Below are 21,166 nucleotides of genomic sequence, written 5' to 3'. Positions count from 1 at the left end.
TTCCCACCATGGACTGGACCAGCACTTCCTCTCCATGGCCTTATCATCATCCAATCTCCAGACTTCAGGCTCTGCTCCTGCGAAGAAACAGAATCATCTGGCAGATCATTTGTTCTCATGACTACTTTACTTTTAAACATTTTCAAGCATCTAATCTGCTAATATGCTCTCTCTTCTGCTTTTCTATCATCACTACAGAAGACTGGAACTCTAACTCTAACTCTAAATCCTCTAACATGTGTAATCTCAAAGAGTCAGACCATTCTCTGTTGGAGTAATCCTCGTGTACTTATTCTATACAGTCTAACCATGTCCTGCCTGTCTTCCTAAATCCTAACTTTACTGTTCCATTAGTTCTCTCTGCAAAAAAGTTTTTTTTTTTAAAAGTATTTAATAATCCTAGAGTGAGTATAACGACTGCTCATCTCCCTCCTGTTTGAGACATGGTATAGCCAATGGCTCAAAATAGCAGCAGTCTTATACAAATTATTAGGCAGTACTGGTGTATCACACAGATAAAAAAAATCATCCTGCAAGCTTGCTCCCTCTGTAAGTCACAACTGTTTTCCTGCTGTAGGTGAGTGGATGTGCATGTCTGCTGATGCTGTATTTCCAAAATGTTAACACCATGTTTAACTACAGCTGCCTCTTTTGCGATCTTATCTGCAAAATCTTTTCCTAATGCAACTGGATCTTTCCCTCACATGTGTGCTGCACATTTACAAACGGCAATTCCACTGGTTAATAACGCTGCATCCAGCAGAATTTGCAAGAGTTTGGTGTGTTCTGCAGGTTTCCCTGTAGAGGTTGTCACACCTCGTCTCACTCACTGCACTACAAAGAAATGTACAGTAGCAAATGTATACTACCTATCAGTGTATATTGTCTCTCTACAGCTTTACACGCTTCCGTTAAAGCTAGCATCTCTGCTGCTCAAGCAAACATGAAACATGCTAGTTGTCCTACATAGATAACTCTCTCTCACTGTCTGCTACAGTAAAACCTGTTCTAGTCTGTCCCTCTGCTGTTATAAAACTCAAATCATCAACAAACCAAACCTTTTCCTCAACGAGTGGCACATCTATTAAGTCATCCCTCAGCTTACATGTCTTCTCCTCGCGCTCTCTACACTCATGAGAAGTGCCCTCCTCCGTTGGCAAAAAGGGTTGGACAGATTCAGAATTCTGCACCACTTTATGGTAATATGTGTGGTTGTGAGAGTAACAGTAACATTAAAGACAAGTGTCTTGTAGGTGACAGAAATGTAAGTTTAGTCTGCAGTAGTAGACATCTACCTCGTGTGGAACTAACAATTGCAAAAGGTGAAATAAACTATTGAAACATTGTACAGCTTAAGCTGCTGCACATACTGATCTCACGCATGGAGGTAAAGCACGAGCAACTAGAGCTAATCTTTTAGGATAGTAAGTTACTGGCTTCACTTGTGGAAAAAGTGCTGTTAGTTATTTTACAGTCACCTTGCATTTGTGCTGTTCACAGAACCACAAGTCCATCGCTGGACCTCCTCTGCGCTGTCACTTTTTGGAGCTTGGCACGCTCCCTCAGGTTCCATTTTGTGGGCGATCCTCTCAGTCACTCCTTCTCATCATGGCATCTCACGACATCTACAAATTGAAAAAATGACACTCCTCTCGCCACACGGCTTTCGCCATGTGTCAACTCCCCAATGAGACATGTACAAGAGTGTTGCACAGTCTCCCTAAAACAATCTCCAGGGTTTGTCCCTTGGAGCAGCTTCACTCCAAGCTGTAACCCTGTGTAAAAACATTAATCAGCACTTAAATGTTCAGCTTGTTTAGCTCCCAGCTCCTGTATCACAGAAGACAAAGTCTTAAATTTAAAACAACTTCACATTCGCAACCAACTGTAGATCATAAGAGTAATAAAGTATTCAGCATCACAGAGACAAGTATCATTGCAGGTTTATTCTAAACTCATTAAACTCCTACGTTTTCCCATAATTTATTCCAAATTATTTAACATCTCAATGTTATTCCACATTGTAATCAGTGAACTTCACTTATAGGCCATCAAAGCCTCATCTGAACAAGGATGCACCACTTGCATAGGTTTAATACTTGTAAATAAACAGCTAATCACACAAATCACTGCAACAATAATAGAAAACATTGTTTAATGTTACTTCTGGACCCCACCTCTTGACGCATGGACACTCTCATGCGTCAACTCACCAAACCTGGATCCCTGCCTTAAAAACTGGCTCCACCAGGAGCCTGCATACTCACCATCATGGCCTGGAAAACAAGATCTGGAAGTAAAATTAAACTTCACACTTATAAACAAGTATATCACAAGGGTAACAAGCATTCAGCATCAGCAAGACAAGTGTCATGTGCAGGTTTTCTCAAATCATTAAATCACTATTGTTACCATAATTCGCCTCAAACATGGATCATCCCATGTGCTCAGTTAACATTAATGTAATCGGTGACTTCCCTTAAGCAAAGTCACTCCACTCATATATTATTATGGGTCCAAAAGTGGCCAGCAAATGAGCCCATAATAAACTATTCCATAAATATCGTAATCTCTTATTTGTTTTACTCATGTCACTTGTCCACTTCTGCTGAATGCTACATGCACTCTTAAAGAAAACAAAACCTGAAATAAAGAAACAAACATCCACCAGTTGTTCTGCTAAAAAACCACATCATCAAATCACATGAAAAACTGCAATGCTGTAAGAAAAAATGCAAATGTTAGCGCTGCGCAGGTGTGTACACACTTTCTCACAGTAACTTCTGTGAGTACCACAAGCCCATGAATAACACACCTCTGATAGATTCACAAACATAAAAATGGCATTTAAAAGGTTAAACCATCACGCAACCTCAGATGTTGCTATCATCTTTCTGCTCCTGTAACAGAGACACACACAGAGATACATCCACACCTTTGTCAAGTGGGGGTTGACTTCACACAATGGTGTTAAGTCAGTCAGTCAGTTCCCCATTTATTTTAAAATTCTTACTCATTCACTCAGTGATTCCTTCTTTTGCTAATTGTGGAAATTATCGTCGCATCCGTTTCCACGCTCAGCAAAACAACGTCATTTCAAAAAGAAAAATAATTTAGACTGGATTTTCTCGTTGAATCCTTTTGGACAGGAATTTGTTTCCTGATTGTCCCAAATAAGAGCCCATTTTAATTTTGGAGAAGCTCACTTTGCAACAGTTTTCTTGACGACGCTTCGATTCTAATCGTGCAGATCTGCTCAAACAGAGATCATCAAACAAAACTTTCAGTGCACCATGAAAGTAACAAAATAAAAGAAAGAAAATCAAAGAAATCAAAGAAAATAAAGGAAAGATAGGCCTTGTTTAAATCATGACACGTGTTCTTCATGCCAGGGGGATAAATCGTAACAAAAGACAAATCAAACAGCCAGTTTAATCTCAAACATTCATCCAATCAGCCATACACACAACATACAGCATAACCCTGTTGTCTTAGCACATAATAAGTTTTAGTTCTCATGTAACTAAATGTGTGCCATGGTAAAACTTCTTCACACACCAGAAACTCACAATCAGCTCACTCAACTCACTCATTCAAGACCTCTCATCAGCATTCTGTTTCCTCCTCTATGATGCAACCATCTGTCCTCCTATAATATTCAGTCCACTAGTCTATGTATCACTTTCATCTTACTAGTGACTTGGACAAGATGACAAACAGAATCTCATGCTTAAGATGCTGTCTGGTCTCATGAGTATCATTGTATGTGTATATGCATGTGGGGTTAGTATAGTTAATGCATTTTCAGTATGTTTTTGTGTTCATCTCTCACCACACTTCCATTATTCTCATCACTGCTTAAAACAACACACATCTCTCTGTTTTTTTCTTTAACTGTACTTTTCTCCAAAACAGAAAATAGCATTACAGCTGTTTCAGACTGAGAAACACCAAACACTCTTCGTGCTATCATTCATCCACACAACTATTTTATTTCTTTTGGTCCACTGGGCAGGTGACCTGCAGAATCACGTCTGCCCCAGCTGGATACCTTTCACACACACCATGACGTCAGACACTCTCACACTCGCGGAATTGATCAGGAGAAAAACTTTCTTCATCTTTTCTGTCTCCTCTCTTGCCTAGTCTGTCTTGGACTCAATGCTGCTCCTAATATGCCTCTAATCTCTCCTCCACTTCTACCTCTGCTCTCTCACGCTCTTCTCTGACTCTACTTTCTGCTAACATTCTTGCTCTTCCTAATGCTTTTCTACGGTGTTGTTCTAGAGTAGTTGCAGTGGATTGAGCTGTAGTTTCATCCTCAGGTTTCACAACTACTTCTTGCAATATTGCTCTTTTAACATTCTGTGCTTCTCTCCTCTTCTGAGCCTGCTCCAGCCACAACTTAGCAATTGCTAACTGCAATTCCTTCCTCTGCTTCGCTTTACCTGTTTTACCTGCTACACTTACAGCTATTCTTTCTACCAGCATTTTACACTGAACTTCCACTAATGTCCCTTCAAATCCACATTTCTTACGCCAACAACCTACATACTGCGTGCTGCCTGGTAAAAATTTCTCCATAAATTTTACATCTCCTTCTAAGGCAGACTTACACATTTTATTCTCCATTACAAGACAACAATCAGCCACACTCACGCAGACCACGTCTGGCCCGCACACACACACAACATAGGCCTATCGCTTGCGTCTGCACGCACAGCTAGCGCTCTCTGTTGAAAACTCTCAAACGCCCCATATGGCGGAGAATTCAACCTTCGGACACTCTCCAACGCCCCAAATGGCGGAGATTCCGGACTCTGAACCTAGGTTCTCTCCACGCCCCAAATGGCGGAGAACTCTCTACACCCCAAACGGCGGAGAAGCCTGCGTCTCTCTCACGCGGCTAGCGCGCTCCCGGACTCACGTTTAACGCACAGCCCGTAGCCGCTCTCTATTGTTTTGGGTCCACGTGCGCTCTCGTGACCAGCGCTCCCCGGGACTCAAACGTTTCACGCAGAATCACGGTGACGCGTTTCTAGGATCCCACATTCATTCACACAGTTATAGAGACACTCTCTAAGGCCTTCTGTACTCACTGTTTGTTTACGTTCATGGGAAGAGTCTCTGGATCCCGTCAATCGTCATCCATCCCGAGGGGAGGTCAGGCGCAAACTTCCCGGCCTGGTGGCAAGCCAAAAACACCAGGGCTTTACGTCAATCATCCCAGACGTTGCGGTGGCGTCCTCTCCCTCTCCTCGGTGGATGCAATGTGTTAGGCTCCGGCTCCGAAGGACCAAATAAATGTTGGGTCTAAACTCAGACCCCGCTGTATCCAAGACTTATTCCCATGAAAGAAAAGCAAGGCAACAGTGTTCGATCGATTTCTTGCGCAAGGGAGGCCTCTCGTCTGTGACCAGCACGTTGAAATGACCACACTGGTGGCCTCCTCTCGCCGCCTTTTATTGACAAACTTCAAACAATAGTTTACAAAACACCTCCCTTGCAACCCCCCTTTGGTTACAAAGACAAGGCACTGTATGTAAATGTATACACTGAGTGTGTGTGTGTGTGTGTGAGAATGTGTGTGTGTTATGTGAGAATGTGTGTGTGTGTGTGTGTTGGTCAAAGGGTCATAAAACCTAAAAGCAGGAACAACATCCTTGGTCATAAAGAGGGTAGTCTTCCCCCACACCCAATGTATGGTTTACCAAAGATAACACAGTGAAACCATACAAAGGGTAGGAAGCTCTAAACATCAAACAGATCTTCAAGTTAGGATGTATCTACAATAAAACCTCCCCCAGCACAGAGTGGCTGGAGAGGTGGTCAGAATCAAAGGAATGGCTTTGATCCTACTGCTTAAACTAAGACTGTACAAATTTAAGAAACACAATGGCAACATTCAACAATTAGACTTAACAGCCTATGGACCGGAAAAAGACAATTTCGTGTCAAACTCAAAGTGGATGCGGCCACCGAGGACGGGTATTGTCACCCGCCCGCGGTGTTCTCTATTGGAGCGGATAGAGGCTTCCTGGTTTATGCAGGGCAGCCTCAAGCATGCAGGAAATGTGGTAGCACTGGGCATAATGCAGACAATTGTGAACAAATGAGGTGCAGGAGTTGTGGAAAAATTGGCCACATAACAAGAGACTGCAAGGAGCCTAGAAGGTGTCATTTATGTGACTCGGATGCGCATATGGCAAGAGACTGTACTAAGCCCAGGTCATATTCGGAGGCGGCTAAGTTTGGAATCGAGGTTGAACATCACAGAGAAGCGGACATAGAAACTGATACTGGAGAAAAAGCACAGGAGGTGCCACCAGCTGCCGAAAATCAGACTAATGAGGAGAAAGCTGGGAGTATGGAAGATGGAGTGGAACAGAGAAAGGAGAAAGGAGAAACGATTTGTGAACAGGATGCCGAGAAGCAAGGTGAGGACGGTCAGATATGGGAAGTGGTAGCTAAGCCACGGAGAAAAACTGCCAAGAGACGGAGGAAGGTGAGTTCGGGCGCTTCTTCAGAAGAGACTAAGATGAAAGGTAAGGAGGGCAGAGAGGAGCGGACTGAGGAGGTGGGGAATGAGGAGGGGTACGTCCTGAGAGGAACACAGACTGAATGTATGCATACTCTTACAAGTGACTTAACAAGCGATGGGGACATAGAAGAGGAGGCCGAAAGTGAAGAAAAGTCAGAAGATTCCTTTATAAAAAACTTATTGGCACATGTTAATATGGACAGTTAAAGTTGGTATTTTTATTTTTATTTTTCTTTGTTGTTGTCTCTGGATCTTAAGTTTAAATATGTCCCCATGGTTTTGTTTTTGTATTTTCTTTTTGTTGTTGGGATATGGGGAAAATTCGAATAATTACGTTAAACGTAAGGGGGCTTAAAAATGCCCGAAAGAGACAAATGGTTTATGAATTTTTATTATTTTATAATTTTGATGTTTGTTTATTGCAAGAAGTACATTTAAAGGATGAAGGGGATGTTGCTGTTTTCACGGAGGAATGGAGAGGAGGAGAATCTGCGTGGAGTATAGGGGGGGTACATGGGACAGGGGTTGGAGTGTTATGTGGAAATAAAAGTATACAGATAAAGGAAAGTTATACGATAATACAGGGAAGGGTGATGGTCGTAGATGTGGAAAAAAGCGGGATGCAAAGTCGGATAATAAATGTGTATGCACAGGTGGATCCAAAGTTGAGAAGAGAACTTTTTTTAAAAATGGATACCTGTTTCATGACAAGAAAGAATATTATAGTGGGAGGGGATTTTAATTGTTCTTTGGAGAAGGAAAAATCTTCCCTCCCTTTTAAGACATTCATAAAAAAATATGGTTTGATAGATGTAATGGCCAAATTACAGGGGAAACGAGTAGAGTATACATGGAAGAATACAAGAGGGGTGAAAAGTAGATTGGATTATATATTGGTAGACAAAAAGTGTAAAATAAAGCGAGGGAAAATAATACCGGCACTGTTCACGGATCATCAAGCTGTAGAGGCGGAATTGGAGATAGAAGGAACGGAATTTGGAAAGGGATATTGGAAATTAAATAATGAAGTACTTACGGAAAAAGATTATAGGGAAAAATTCTTAGAGCTCTTCCCGTTATGGGCAGAGATGAAAAATCTATATATGAAGAAATTAGATTGGTGGGAGGATGTAAAAAATAAAATTAAAAAATTCACAGTGGATTACTGTACGGAGAGGTCAAAATCAAGAAAAGAAGAATTTTGTACGCTACAGAAAGAGAGAGAACATACTCATGTAAAACAAAACGAGGGAAAAAATAAAAATATGGACGAGAAAATAGAAAATTTAAAATTGAAGCAAGAAGAATTACTTGAGAGGAAGGCAAGGGCTGAAATATATAAAATAAAGCAGGAGGAGTACGAGGAAAATGAGAAATGTTCAGCTTTCTTTTTTAAAAAATGAAAAGTAGGGATAAAAGAGGGGTTATAACGAAATTAGAGAAGGATGGGAAAATGATCGAGGGGAGGGAAAATATGTTAAAAGTGGTGAAAGAATATTATGAGGATTTGTTTAGGAAAGAAAAACTAGAGGGAGAGAAGGGGGATTTCTTCTTAAAGAAAATAAAGAAGAGATTAGCGGGAGAAGAAAGGGATAGGCTAGAAGGAGAAGTGACAATAGATGAGGCATATAACGTGATAAAGGGAATGAAGGCAAATAAAGTGCCGGGAATAGATGGCCTAACAAAGGAATTTTATGAGACGTTTTGGGGAGTGGTGGGGATACATTTGTTGGGGGTTTTTAAGGAAATCATGGAGGGAGAGGTGATGACAGAGAGTATGAAGATGGGCGTGGTTTCTATATTATTTAAGAAAGGTAATCCACATCAACTCGATAATTATAGACCTCTAACCATGTTATGTGTGGACTACAAGATTTTGAGCAAGATACTCGCAAATAGACTCGTAGGAGTAATGTCACACATAGTGGAGAAGGATCAAACGTGTGGGGTCCAGGGGAGGCAAATTACTTGGAACGTACAATTACATAGGGATATACTTACATATGTAAGAGATAGAAATATAGCAGCAATTTGTGTTAGTTTGGATCAGCAAAAGGCGTTCGATAGGGTAGATCATGATTTTTTGTGGAGGGTAATGGAGGAAATGGGGTTAGGAGAGGCTTTTATAAAAAGGGTAAAAATTTTATACAAGGGCATAAACTCAAAAATTAAATTAAATGGTTTTCTTACAGAAAAAGTGTACCAAACAAGAGGTTTGAGACAAGGGTGTCCATTATCTGTCGTACTTTACGTGCTTTATGTCGAACCTTTGGCCTGTGCAATAAGGGAGAGCCAAATAGTGAAAGGGATAATGATGCCACGGGGGGAAAGCTTAAAAATATCGCAATATGCAGATGATACGATATTATATCTGGCAGATGATGATAGCTTAAGGGAAGTGATAGAAATTTTAAAAGCTTACGAAAAAGCGACGGGATCGAAAATAAATAAAGAGAAAACAAAGTACAAATATTTGGGGATACGGGAGGGTAGAAAAGACAACATTTGTGAATTCACTTTGTGTGAAGGTCCAATGGACATTTTAGGAATTTCATTTGGAAATAAGGAAGGTGATGCTTTCTGTAATTGGAAAGAGAAGATGAATGCGGTGGATAAAAAAATTAGGCCTATGGAAAGCAAGAAAACTTACAATATCGGGGAAAGTTTTGGTCATAAAGAGTGAGGTAGTGCCGAAACTATTACATTTGGCCTATGTGTTTCCGATGCCTCAGATTTATAGAGTACAAATAACGAGGGGGATATTCAAATTCATATGGGGGCGTTATGAGTATGTAAAAAGAGTACACATGTATCAAGAAATTGCAGATGGTGGGAAAGGGGTACCGAACGTTCCTTTAAAGTTGGATACAATATTTTATGCAAATGTTTGTACATTATTGAAAAAGACTTATATGCATAAATGCCAAATATTGTTATGGTTTTGGTTAGCGATACCATACCGGTTTTTGATTGGGTGGGAAAATAAAGGTCCCAAAGCAGAGTCTAGACCAGAATATTTGCAGAGGATGGTTAGATGGGGGAAGAAACATTCGGAATGTAAAGAGGTGGATACAGTATTAAATCATAAACTTTTATACAAAAAACTGGTATGGAAAGTTAATCACAATCAGGTAACGGTGAGCCCGGAAGTGTGGGAACTTGCACAGGACAAGAGTTTCAAAAATGTTTTAAAGGACTTTAACTGGATGCACTTACATAAAAGGCTACCAGTGAGGGTCACAATGCATGCACATAATTTGGGGAAACAAAAAAAGTGTCCAAGGGAAAATTGTGTAGAAGAAGAAACAATTGAACATGTACTATGGGGATGTGAATACGCTAAAAAGGTATGGGAAGGGGTAAAGGGGAAGTACAAAGGGTTGGGGATGGTGACGTATGAAGAAATCACTTTTTTTAGGGCTAAGGGCAAAACAAATGAGAGACATAAAATACGTTGTATGTTGTTGTCAATTATTAAGCTTAAATTATGGAAGGCAAGACAGGGCTGCATAACGGGGGGATTTAAATGGGGGGAAATTGGGACGATTAAGGCTATAGAGAAGGAATTTGAAGGGATATATTGGTACGAACTACAAAAATGGGGAATCGATACGATTAAGGATAGATGGAAAGATTATTTTTTGAAAGTACCCAAAAGGAGGTGGTAGATAAAGGGTAAGGGGTAAAGTGGGAAGGGGGAGATAAGGAGTAATATGATAAGTTATTTGAAAATGTTACTTTGTATGGGGAAAGATGAAAATAAGATTTTTTTTTTTTTTTTTTGTTTGTTATGAACGAATGTTGGGAGAAAAGTGAATGTAACCTTATCATTTTAAAGGAAAAGGTAAAATGCTGGAATTGTTGTGGAAAGAAAATAAAAAGAAGGAAAAAAAAATCTGTTCTTATCAGTTTAATATCTGATACGTCCCCTACCCGGGGACCATATATTAAATTGATTTTTGGAGCAGGGAGATGGAATAGGGGCTTGCTCCGTCCACTCCACGCATCGACCTGGTATTGCAGTATTTCTAGGAACGGTGCACCCCCTGAAGCTGTGAAAAACAAATGGCATTTGACTCAACACTTTGTGCAAAGAAATTTCTTATACGCTAGATATATGCGTGCGTCTGCATATCTGGACATTGTCTTCGTGTAATCTTCCAAGGTTAGTCAGACTGAAATCTTGCGACTTAATATTTGTGAATGACTTACATTTAACTATTACCAGAATTACTAAATCCTGCCACTTGGACTGACACGTGGCTGGACACACACTTTCTATGGGAAATCAAAAAAATATGTCGTTTTCAACTGCAGTTACACTATTCTGGCTCCAATCCTGCAGTTACCTCTGTTGTCCACTAGAGACCAATAGAAGTCTTTAAAAACCGGAGGCTGCCATCTACAAGGACTCATGTTGATTATAGGTTTAACTCTTCTCTTTCTCTACATACTGCAGCTTTCTGTCCTCTGTGGCTGTAAATTACATCGTTTGAAAAAAAAAAAACCACACAATTTTTTCTTGGCTTTTTAGCTAAAATCCCCTGTATTGTCTGTTGTTTCCATTTGTGGATGGTTAATAGTGCAGAAGATTGTTTTTCTGTTTTCAGGATTACATGAAAACATTTTGGAACAGATCATTTTTGCATATAATAAATCTTAGGATAGTATTGGTTTTGATGATTTATAAAACAGCTGTGTGCCGTAGCCCTGGTAGTGTGGATCCTTAGTGTGTAAAGAGTAGATACCTCATGTAATATGTGTGAATGAAAATCCATGGACTTTATAAGAGTCCTCCATTTATGGCTATGATCCTAACAAACAAGATTAATACGTTTCTTTCTCCTACCAATCTTCCTGTTTCCTAAAGGAACACGCATGCACAATATATATACACCAGGGTGGCCGAGTGGTTAAGGCGTTGGACTTAAGCTCCAATGAGCGCATGCTCTCGTAGGTTCAAACCCCACTCCTGGTATAATTTGGAGCCTCATGACTGGTAAACTGAAATGTATCTATGGGAGCAACAATGATCAATAGGAGTTTTTAGGAATTTGCTGTGAGCAATATCCCCCCACCCAGTCACCCCCAAAAAAGCTGGGATGAAAGACAAATGAGAGGTCTGTGCCAAGGTCGCCCCCTCTCAGTCTTACTGTACATGTTATATGTAGAACCGTTGGCTTGTGCAATTAGGGAAAGCCCAGACATAACAGGAATACAGTTACCGGGAGGAGAAACATTAAAAATTTAACAGTATGTAATTATCATATTATGAAAACAATTATAACGCCAAGAAAGTTATAAAAATGAATTGAAGACGCTCCGTCTCAACGACCGCTGATTGGACTGCAGGCGACCACGTGATTTTGAATCTCATTAACCGGCATGCGCTGACCGGCGTTTCAGAAACTAAAGTGTCGTCATATATGTGGCGCCGTTTAAAAACTGAAACATGCCGACCACAGTTATATTGTGATGTTTCGGAGGTAAAACGTCAGTAAAACATCGACCTGTCCTCTACCATTTGTTAGAAGGCGACTGTGTTCTTCATTGTAACCATGAGTTAGAGTTGCAGTAAGCAGAATGAGTCGTTTCTGTCGTGCGATATGTGGGTATCGCTTCTCGGCCTTTTGGCTAAGATCAAGTGTAGTATCTGTTCTTATCAGGCCCAAATGACAAACACGAAAGATATGATCTTTTAGAGGCTTTGCAACCCCACTTGTTGGGAAAAGCGCCTTTAGTGTTTGGAGGGGATTTTAACTGTATTTTAAACAGGAAAGATAGAAAAAGAGCCACACAAGATGTGAAGATTGATAAGACGTCACTTTTACTACAAGGTTTAGTCAGAGACTTTAAATTGATAGATTGTTTTCCAACGGTTCATCCAATGGAGGAGGGTTTTACTTGGTATAGTGGAAACGGTGACAGGGCCTCTAGAATTGATTATATCTTTGTTAGAGACTTTTCACCAGTAGAGGCCACTTTGATGCCCGTCTTTTTTTCTGACCATCTGATGTTAACTGTTAAAATTTTCCTTGAACTAGATATAACAATGGGGAGGGGAGTGTGGAGGTTAAACTGCTCCCTACTGGAGGATCAGGATCTGCTCAGACAGTATAAGGAGAGGTATACTGAATGGCAGACTCTCCAGGATTTCTATGCAACACGTGTCTCATGGTGGGAAATGGTGAAGTGTAGGACTCGGTCCTTTTTTAAACAAGCAGGAAAGAGAAAGAAGGCCGCAAAAGACAGGTGTATGAGAGGACTACAGAAAAGGTTACAGAGGTACCATCTCTTAAATAGGTGGGGTTTACACTTCTACGAAGAAATTAGAGAGGTTAAAAAAGAAATGCAGAAAATAGCAAATGATAAAAGTATGGGAGTCATACTAAGGAGTAGAGAGAGAGCGAGAGAGGAGGGAGAAAAATGTACGAGATACTTTTTCAAAAAAATTATGAACAAACCTGGCTCTGTCTCTCAGCTAAGAAACAGAGCTGGGGAAAAAGTAGTGAGTACTGAAGGTATAATAAAAGTGATTGAAGAATATTATGAAAACCTGTATGGGGAGAAAAATGTGGAGGAAAGAGTCATTGAGCAAACCCTGGAATATATTGATAAGATTGTTGAGTCTAGTGATATGTTAAGTCAACCTTTTACTACAGCCGAGTTAGGTCAGTGTCTTAAGAGTTTTAAAACTGGAAAATCCCCTGGTTTAGATGGCCTGCCGATTGAGTTTTATCTGACATTTTGGGATATTTTAGCTACTGATTTACTTTCAATTTTTACAGATTTTAGTGAATTAGATAAGCTGCCTGAAAGTTTTAGAATGGGTTTAGTCACACTCGTTCATAAAGGGAAGGATAAAACTCTCTTGGAAAATTGGAGACCGATTACGCTTTTAAACTGTGACTGTAAATTATTCAGCAAGCTTCTAGCAGAAAGGACAAGACCGGTTTTGGACCAGATAATCCACCAAGACCAAGCATGTACTGTAAAGGGCAGGAAGATCACGGATAGTCTGGTGTTGATTAGAGACACGATTTGTTTTGCTCGAAAGAGAAACAAGCGACTGATTGTTTTGAATTTAGACTTTGAAAAAGCCTTCGATAGAATATCTCACCGGTACCTTTTTAAAGTTTTGCAGAAGATGGGTTTCCCAGAAAGGCTTATATCCTGGGTAAAGTTGTTGTACACAGATATAAAGAGCAGATTTGTCATGAATGGGACCCTGACGAATGCAGTTCAGGTGAACTGTGGTTTACGACAGGGATGTCCCCTGTCCGCTCTTTTATATGTTATTTGTATTGAACCCCTGGCACAAATTTTGAGGAAAGATAAGAGTATAAACGGGATGAACATACCTGGGAGTGGGGGGCAGGTGGCAAAGTGTGTACTGTACATGGATGATATTAGCATCCTGTGTACAGACATATCCTCGATGAGAAGGACTTTTGAAGTTACGGACTGGTTCGGAAGGGCTTCGGCCTCTAGACTCAACAGGGGCAAGACTCAGGTACAATTCTACGGGCCATGGGAGACTATAGAATTGACTGGACTTGGAATAAATGTGACACAAACCGACCAAAAAATTTTAGGGGTTAGATTTGATAAGGATGGTGGAGGAAAGGCAAATTGGCCGGGAATGATAGGAAAAGTGAATCAACGATTAGGCCTATGGAGACTGAGAAAGCTGACTCTTGGAGGGAAGGTTTTAGTAATTAAGGCAGTGATTTTACCCTTGCTTCTTTTAGTCAGCGCAGTCTTTTTGCCACCAAAGGACGTATTGTTAAAACTAGAACGAGCCATCTTTTACTTTCTATGGGACTCCAAATGGGAGAGACTTAAAAGAGGGATAATGAAGAAATTAAAGGAAGATGGTGGCAAAGGAGTCCCAGATCTGTATTTATTCATGGGAAGCCTCTATACAAGTAGCCATATGAGACAGGCTACGAGTCCTAATAGTAATCCTCTGACACAGGCATGGGTTAGATTTTGGTTAGGTAGCTACCTAAGACAAAAGAAAATCCTGCCAGTAGATCTTAGAGTCCCCGTCTCCTTTGATGTTCCTGAAGCCTATGTAGAGCTGAAATCCTTTTTAACCTCCTTTAAATTGGAAGATCAGAGTTTGGACATTTTAACAAAACATCATTCTCTCATTTCAGTTGTGCAGGAGAGGGGAGAGGTGGTCCCAGTCAGAGGCCTCCCTATTGGAGAGGCCATAGAAGTGTGGCGTCTGACAAACCATCCCGTCCTTTCTAACAGGCTCCAGGATGTGTCCTGGATGGTGGCTCATGAGATTCTCCCAGTCAGGGCTGTCATGCACTCCAGAGGAATGTCGACAACAGAAATGTGTCCCCGACCGGGTTGTGGCGCGCCTGAGACGGTGAGGCACCTACTCTGGGAGTGCAGTGCTGCTATAGACCTGTGGGACATGGCCGGCTCCTTAAATTTCCCGTACTTACCAGCAAGGGAGGTCCTGACAGCAAACCTAATCCTCTATGGGGTGAGCCAAGGAGTGAAAACGCAAAGAAAAGGCTTTGAAAAGCAGTGGCTCGCCCTTGCTGCTATAAAAGACGCCATTTGGACCTCCAGAAACTTGTTGGTGAGCAAGCACACGCAGATCCCCCCCGTGGCTGCTCTCCGAATGGCAACAGCAACAGTAAAAGAGATCTGTGCCAGAAATACTAAGTTGAGAGAGCAGCCGCAAAGAAGAATCGCCTCTGTGCCCATTCGGATGGAGGAGCCGGGTTCGCACATAGAAAGGTCTAAGCAGCAACAGCCTGGCTCTCCGGGAGAGGTCGGTGTGGAAGGAGCAAGTTGGGGAGAGTCCCCTCTGAGCACCGGAAGCTTGTGAAGGGATGGGATGGTTTTTTTTAAATAATTTAAATTCTCTATGAAAAAAAAAAAAAAAAAAAAAAAAAAAGGAAAAAACATTTAAATATTTGTTTTCCTGTTGTATTTTAAAAGGGGATGGGAGATAATAAAGAAGTAATCCTTTTAAATGGGGTGGGCTTATGAAAATAAATGAGATGATGATGATGTTGTTATATGTCTGAGTATCAATAAAAATTTTTCCAAAAAAAAAAAAAAAAAAAATCTGTTCTTATCAGTTTAATATCTGATACGTCCCCTACCCGGGGACCATATATTAAATTGATTTTTGGAGCAGGGAGATGGAATAGGGGCTTGCTCCGTCCACTCCACGCATCGACCTGGTATTGCAGTATTTCTAGGAACGGTGCACCCCCTGAAGCTGTGAAAAACAAATGGCATTTGACTCAACAGTTTGTGCAAAGAAATTTCTTATACGCTAGATATATGCGTGCGTCTGCATATCTGGACATTGTCTTCGTGTAATCTTCCAAGGTTAGTCAGACTGAAATCTTGCGACTTAATATTTGTGAATGACTTACATTTAACTATTACCAGAATTACTAAATCCTGCCACTTGGACTGACACGTGGCTGGACACACACTTTCTATGGGAAATCAAAAAAATATGTCGTTTTCAACTGCAGTTACACTATTCTGGCTCCAATCCTGCAGTTACCTCTGTTGTCCACTAGAGACCAATAGAAGTCTTTAAAAACCGGAGGCTGCCATCTACAAGGACTCATGTTGATTATAGGTTTAACTCTTCTCTTTCTCTACATACTGCAGCTTTCTGTCCTCTGTGGCTGTAAATTACATCGTTTGAAAAAAAAAAACCACACAATTTTTTCTTGGCTTTTTAGCTAAAATCCCCTGTATTGTCTGTTGTTTCCATTTGTGGATGGTTAATAGTGCAGAAGATTGTTTTTCTGTTTTCAGGATTACATGAAAACATTTTGGAACAGATCATTTTTGCATATAATAAATCTTAGGATAGTATTGGTTTTGATGATTTATAAAACAGCTGTGTGCCGTAGCCCTGGTAGTGTGGATCCTTAGTGTGTAAAGAGTAGATACCTCATGTAATATGTGTGAATGAAAATCCATGGACTTTATAAGAGTCCTCCATTTATGGCTATGATCCTAACAAACAAGATTAATACGTTTCTTTCTCCTACCAATCTTCCTGTTTCCTAAAGGAACACGCATGCACAATATATATGCACCAGGGTGGCCGAGTGGTTAAGGCGTTGGACTTAAGCTCCAATGAGCGCATGCTCTCGTAGGTTCAAACCCCACTCCTGGTATAATTTGGAGCCTCATGACTGGTAAACTGAAATGTATCTATGGGAGCAACAATGATCAATAGGAGTTTTTAGGAATTTGCTGTGAGCAATGTCACCCCCAAAAAAGCTGGGATGAAAGACAAATGAGAGGTCTGTGCCAAGGTCGCCCCCTCTCAGTCTTACTGTACATGTTATATGTAGAACCGTTGGCTTGTGCAATTAGGGAAAGCCCAGACATAACAGGAATACAGTTACCGGGAGGAGAAACATTAAAAATTTAACAGTATGTAATTATCATATTATGAAAACAATTATAACGCCAAGAAAGTTATAAAAATGAATTGAAGACGCTCCGTCTCAACGACCGCTCATTGGACTGCAGGCGACCACGTGATTTTGAATCTCATTAACCGGCATGCGCTGACCGGCGTTTCAGAAACTAAAGTGTCGTCATATATGTGGCGCCGTTTAAAAACTGAAACATGCCGACCATAGTTATATTGTGATGTTTCGGAGGTAAAACGTCAGTAAAACATCGACCTGTCCTCTACCATTTGTTAGAAGGCGACTGTGTTCTTCATTGTAACCATGAGTTAGAGTTGCAGTAAGCAGAATGAGTCGTTTCTGTCGTGCGATATGTGGGTATCGCTTCTCGGCCTTTTGGCTAAGATCAAGTGTAGTATCTGTTCTTATCAGTTTAATATCTGATACGTCCCCTACCCGGGGACCATATATTAAATTGATTTTTGGAGCAGGGAGATGGAATAGGGGCTTGCTCCGTCCACTCCACGCATCGACCTGGTATTGCAGTATTTCTAGGAACGGTGCACCCCCTGAAGCTGTGAAAAACAAATGGCATTTGACTCAACAGTTTGTGCAAAGAAATTTCTTATACGCTAGATATATGCGTGCGTCTGCATATCTGGACATTGTCTTCGTGTAATCTTCCAAGGTTAGTCAGACTGAAATCTTGCGACTTAATATTTGTGAATGACTTACATTTAACTATTACCACAATTACTAAATCCTGCCACTTGGACTGACACGTGGCTGGACACACACTTTCTATGGGAAATCAAAAAAATATGTCGTTTTCAACTGCAGTTACACTATTCTGGCTCCAATCCTGCAGTTACCTCTGTTGTCCACTAGAGACCAATAGAAGTCTTTAAAAACCGGAGGCTGCCATCTACAAGGACTCATGTTGATTATAGGTTTAACTCTTCTCTTTCTCTACATACTGCAGCTTTCTGTCCTCTGTGGCTGTAAATTACATCGTTTGAAAAAAAAAAAACCACACAATTTTTTCTTGGCTTTTTAGCTAAAATCCCCTGTATTGTCTGTTGTTTCCATTTGTGGATGGTTAATAGTGCAGAAGATTGTTTTTCTGTTTTCAGGATTACATGAAAACATTTTGGAACAGATCATTTTTGCATATAATAAATCTTAGGATAGTATTGGTTTTGATGATTTATAAAACAGCTGTGTGCCGTAGCCCTGGTAGTGTGGATCCTTAGTGTGTAAAGAGTAGATACCTCATGTAATATGTGTGAATGAAAATCCATGGACTTTATAAGAGTCCTCCATTTATGGCTATGATCCTAACAAACAAGATTAATACGTTTCTTTCTCCTAGCAATCTTCCTGTTTCCTAAAGGAACACGCATGCACAATATATATGCACCAGGGTGGCCGAGTGGTTAAGGCGTTGGACTTAAGCTCCAATGAGCGCATGCTCTCGTAGGTTCAAACCCCACTCCTGGTATAATTTGGAGCCTCATGACTGGTAAACTGAAATGTATCTATGGGAGCAACAATGATCAATAGGAGTTTTTAGGAATTTGCTGTGAGCAATGTCACCCCCAAAAAAGCTGGGATGAAAGACAAATGAGAGGTCTGTGCCAAGGTCGCCCCCTCTCAGTCTTACTGTACATGTTATATGTAGAACCGTTGGCTTGTGCAATTAGGGAAAGCCCAGACATAACAGGAATACAGTTACCGGGAGGAGAAACATTAAAAATTTAACAGTATGTAATTATCATATTATGAAAACAATTATAACGCCAAGAAAGTTATAAAAATGAATTGAAGACGCTCCGTCTCAACGACCGCTGATTGGACTGCAGGCGACCACGTGATTTTGAATCTCATTAACCGGCATGCGCTGACCGGCGTTTCAGAAACTAAAGTGTCGTCATATATGTGGCGCCGTTTAAAAACTGAAACATGCCGACCATAGTTATATTGTGATGTTTCGGAGGTAAAACGTCAGTAAAACATCGACCTGTCCTCTACCATTTGTTAGAAGGCGACTGTGTTCTTCATTGTAACCATGAGTTAGAGTTGCAGTAAGCAGAATGAGTCGTTTCTGTCGTGCGATATGTGGGTATCGCTTCTCGGCCTTTTGGCTAAGATCAAGTGTAGTATCTGTTCTTATCAGTTACAAGGCAAGAAGCAATGCAGGATGGCGGCGGCGTCGGCCAATTTTCATGAGAGAAATACATGGATGCAAGGTACAAGAAATACTTTGAGATTCGAGTTGATGGAGAAAGAGGACGAGATTCATGACAGAATTAACTTCGGACGAAGGATCCTTTACGAGGCTTTAAAGATAAAGCCTGAGGAAATCTACTGCCTCCAGCAGAGTACGGCAAGTAAACATTATGATGTAACCTTTTGCACGGGAGAATGTGCGGAGGAGGTGAGAAGGAGATTTCACGGAGAAGAAAACGAAGAACTAAAGAAATATACGGTAACTCCTTTGTACAGAAATGATTATAGGATTTTAACGATCCATATGTATAACCCTTGGGTTTCGGAAGAGACAATTAAGTACTTCTTAGGAAGGTACGTCACAGTACTACCAGGAGTGCGCAAAATAAAGGATGGCTTAGGACTATGGACCGGAAAAAGACAATTCCGAGTCAAATTAAATGTGGATACGTCTACCGAGGACGGATATTGCCATCCACCCGCGGTATTCTCCATAGGAGCAGATAGGGGTTTCCTAGTGTATGCTGGGCAGCCCCAAGCGTGCAGAAAATGTGGCAGTACCGGACATAATGCGGACAGGTGTGAACAAATGAGGTGCAGGAGTTGCGGGAAGATAGGCCACATAACTAAAGACTGTAAGGAACCTAGAAAATGTCATTTGTGCGATTCAGAGACCCATATGGCAAGAGATTGTACTAGGCCAAGGTCATATTCTGAAGCGGCAGGAAATGAACATTATAGAAAATCGGATGCAGAAGCTGATATCAGAAAAAGAACACAGGAGGCGTCAACGGCTGCCGAAGATCACCTTAACGAGGAGAGAGCTGGGAGCAAGGAAGGCGGAGTAGAGCAGAGGAATAAGGAGGAAGGAACATTACGTGAATCGGACGCCGAGAGAGAGAAACAAGCGGAGGACGGACAGGTGTGGGCAGTAGTAGCGAAGCCGCGGAGAAAATCAGCAAAGAGGCGGAGAAAGGTGAGCTCAGGTGCTTCTCCAGAAGAGACAAAAACGGAAAATAAAGAGGATAGGGAGGAACGGATCGAGCAGGTGGAAAATACGGAGGGACATGTTTTGAGGGGTACACAGACTGAATGCATGCATACCCCCTTAAGTGACTTCACTAGTGATGGGGATACGGGGGAAGAGGCTGAAAGCGAAGAAAAATCGGAAGATTCCTTTATTAAGAACTTATTGGCGCAGGTTAATATGAAGAGTTAAAAACGGGGATACTGAAATAAAACTCCTATGGTTTTGATTTGGTTTTGGTTTTGTTTTTGAGATCCCCTTTTTTTTGTTTTTCCTTTTTTTTTTTGATTTATGTGTTAAGACATGGGAAACTTTCGAATAATAACATTAAATGTAAGGGGACTTAGGAATGCTCGGAAAAGAAAAACGGTTTATGAATTTTTGTTGTATTATAATTTTGATGTCTGCTTGTTGCAGGAAGTACATTTAAAAGATGAGGGGGATGTTGACCTCTTTACGAAGGAATGGAGAGGAGGTGAATCGGTCTGGAGTATAGGGGGAGTACATGGGACTGGGGTAGGAGTGTTATGTGGGAATAAAAGTATACGAATAAAGGACAGTTATACTTTAATACAGGGAAGGGTTATGGTTGTAGATGTGGAAAAAAGTGGGACACAAAACCGTATAATAAATGTGTATGCATATGTGGATCCCAAATTAAGAAGAGAACTTCTTTCAAAAATGGACACTTGTTTTATGACAAAGAAAAATATTTTTGTGGGAGGGGATTTCAACTGTTCACTGGAGAAAATAAAAACTTCGCTCCCTTTTAAGACCTTTATAAAAAAATACGGTTTAATAGATGTAATGGCCACACTACAAGGGAAAAGAGTGGGGTACACATGGAAGAACACAAGAGGGATGGAAAGTAGATTAGATTACATCTTGATAGAGAAAAAGTGTAAAATAAAACAAGGGAAAATAATACCGGCTTTGTTCACAGATCAT

At 40.8% G+C, this 21,166-nt stretch overlaps 1 long non-coding RNA gene, 5 other non-coding genes and 3 pseudogenes across 6 annotated transcripts; 8 read left to right on the top strand and 1 right to left on the bottom strand.

The window, feature by feature from the left end:
- Positions 1–383: 383 nt before the first annotated feature.
- Positions 384–5,497, bottom strand: LOC113006400 (uncharacterized). The gene is made up of 2 exons (XR_003269746.1): positions 5,100–5,497; positions 384–1,625 (listed from the first exon to the last, which is right to left on the bottom strand). It is a non-coding gene; the product is annotated as an uncharacterized LOC113006400 (long non-coding RNA).
- A 4,870-nt stretch (positions 5,498–10,367) lies between these two features.
- Positions 10,368–10,589, top strand: LOC113007186 (uncharacterized; annotated as a pseudogene).
- An 847-nt stretch (positions 10,590–11,436) lies between these two features.
- trnal-uaa (transfer RNA leucine (anticodon UAA)) lies at positions 11,437–11,519 on the top strand. Its single transcript has one exon. It is a non-coding gene; the product is annotated as a tRNA-Leu (tRNA).
- A 636-nt stretch (positions 11,520–12,155) lies between these two features.
- Positions 12,156–12,260, top strand: LOC113007189 (uncharacterized; annotated as a pseudogene).
- Positions 12,261–15,606: 3,346 nt separating this feature from the next.
- On the top strand, positions 15,607–15,790 carry LOC113007183 (U2 spliceosomal RNA). The gene has a single exon (XR_003269872.1). It is a non-coding gene; the product is annotated as a U2 spliceosomal RNA (small nuclear RNA).
- An 846-nt stretch (positions 15,791–16,636) lies between these two features.
- On the top strand, positions 16,637–16,719 carry trnal-uaa (transfer RNA leucine (anticodon UAA)). The gene has a single exon. It is a non-coding gene; the product is annotated as a tRNA-Leu (tRNA).
- A 623-nt stretch (positions 16,720–17,342) lies between these two features.
- On the top strand, positions 17,343–17,533 carry LOC113007173 (U2 spliceosomal RNA). The gene has a single exon (XR_003269864.1). It is a non-coding gene; the product is annotated as a U2 spliceosomal RNA (small nuclear RNA).
- An 847-nt stretch (positions 17,534–18,380) lies between these two features.
- Positions 18,381–18,463, top strand: trnal-uaa (transfer RNA leucine (anticodon UAA)). The gene has a single exon. It is a non-coding gene; the product is annotated as a tRNA-Leu (tRNA).
- A 623-nt stretch (positions 18,464–19,086) lies between these two features.
- On the top strand, positions 19,087–19,227 carry LOC113007197 (uncharacterized; annotated as a pseudogene).
- The last annotated feature ends 1,939 nt before the right edge of the window (positions 19,228–21,166 follow it).

Source organism: Astatotilapia calliptera, chromosome 15 (assembly GCF_900246225.1).
Source record: "Astatotilapia calliptera chromosome 15, fAstCal1.2, whole genome shotgun sequence".
NCBI lineage: Eukaryota > Metazoa > Chordata > Actinopteri > Cichliformes > Cichlidae > Astatotilapia > Astatotilapia calliptera.
Note: the sequence above shows the minus strand (reverse complement) of the source record. Positions and strands in the feature narration are given on the sequence as shown.